The sequence below is a fragment of the Aplysia californica genome, unplaced genomic scaffold, assembly GCF_000002075.1.
Source record: "Aplysia californica isolate F4 #8 unplaced genomic scaffold, AplCal3.0 scaffold01363, whole genome shotgun sequence".
Classification (NCBI taxonomy): Eukaryota; Metazoa; Mollusca; class Gastropoda; order Aplysiida; family Aplysiidae; genus Aplysia; species Aplysia californica.
The window spans coordinates 40855-42053 of record NW_004798633.1 but is presented as its reverse complement, the minus strand read 5'-3'; the positions used below and the strand labels follow the sequence as shown (position 1 = coordinate 42053).

The 1199-nt window shown below is 44.0% G+C and overlaps 1 protein-coding gene across 1 annotated transcript in view; it reads left to right on the top strand.

Annotated features, from left to right (window-relative positions):
* LOC101859618 (rRNA methyltransferase 3, mitochondrial) overlaps positions 1 to 1199 on the top strand; it is a gene marked incomplete at its 3' end in the record, with an annotated part of 10327 nt that overhangs the window by 6369 nt on the left and 2759 nt on the right.

The window sequence follows — 1199 nt, the reverse complement described above, 5'->3', positions numbered from 1 at the left end:
CTAGAAGTCAGACTGCAAAGAGTTTCATTTTAGGGAAGTTCCTCAGTTGTCTTCTATTTTCTGTTTTCCCAGAATACCTCTTGTGTCAAGGGATTTCTTCTGGATGGAAGAGCATCGAGTCCTTTAAGAACAGCCTAGAGAAAAGGTGAGAAACTTGCAATATTCTTTGCCTTCTTTGCTGTGGAATTATAGCTAGCGTAGGCCTAGAGAATATTTCTTGCCTGGAAGACTGAAACAGCCCCTAAGATTAGCAAGCTGCAGTCAGTGATGAAATAGGGCATAGCAATTTAACATGATTTTCCGTGGGCAGAAACAGCACCTAAGATTAGCAAGCTGCTGCCGAAAAGTAGGACCATGAATATTCTTTCTCAGTAATCCAAATTTGTTGAATTATTTGTTGAGTTGACGACTGAAACAGCACCTAATTAGCAAGCTGCAGTCGGTGATGAGATAGGAGGATAGAATAGAGCTTTCAGTGGGCAGAAACAGCACCTAAGATTAGTAAGCTGCTGCCTATAATACCACAGGAGATGAAGTTTGGCTGCAACCAGCCGTGCTTATACTATTGTAGCTGACATTATAGAAATGAAGGGAAAGATATGTATGAAATTATTTTTTCCATGACTGTCGTGGTGAGTATTTCCGACGTCTGTTGGTTTCATTTCCCTTTGCGAAGTTCAACATTTCTCCCTTTCCTGTTTGAGCTGGCCATGTGAGTTGGCCCATTGTTGTGGCCAGAACCGTAGTCGTAGGTTGTGATAATTGCCATAAACAGCTCCTGGGACTCGTAGTGTGATGCCTGTGAACTCTTCTTTCTTAGAGATGACTTTCTGTACTTGTGGCCTCGGTGGCCTAGTGGTAGTCTCTCGGACTTGCAACCATAAGGTCGTGGGTTTGAATCCTGTCAGCTGCCTGACGTTGTGTCCTTGGTACAGGCACTTTACACGAATTTCGTTCACTTCACCCAGGTGGGAATGGGTACCTAGAGACAGTGAAAGGTCTTGTCAGATTGTTACTGTTGAGCTCTGAATCAGCTGCTTGCACTGTATGCTTCCCAGGGAGCTGAGAATGTTTCTGAGTGTTCTATAGTCTGCTGGGGTTATAGATCTAGTGTTCTGTGGTCTGCTGGGGTTATAGATCTAGTGTTCTGTGGTCTGCTGGGGTTATAGATCTAGTGTTCTGTGGTCTGCTGGGGTTAT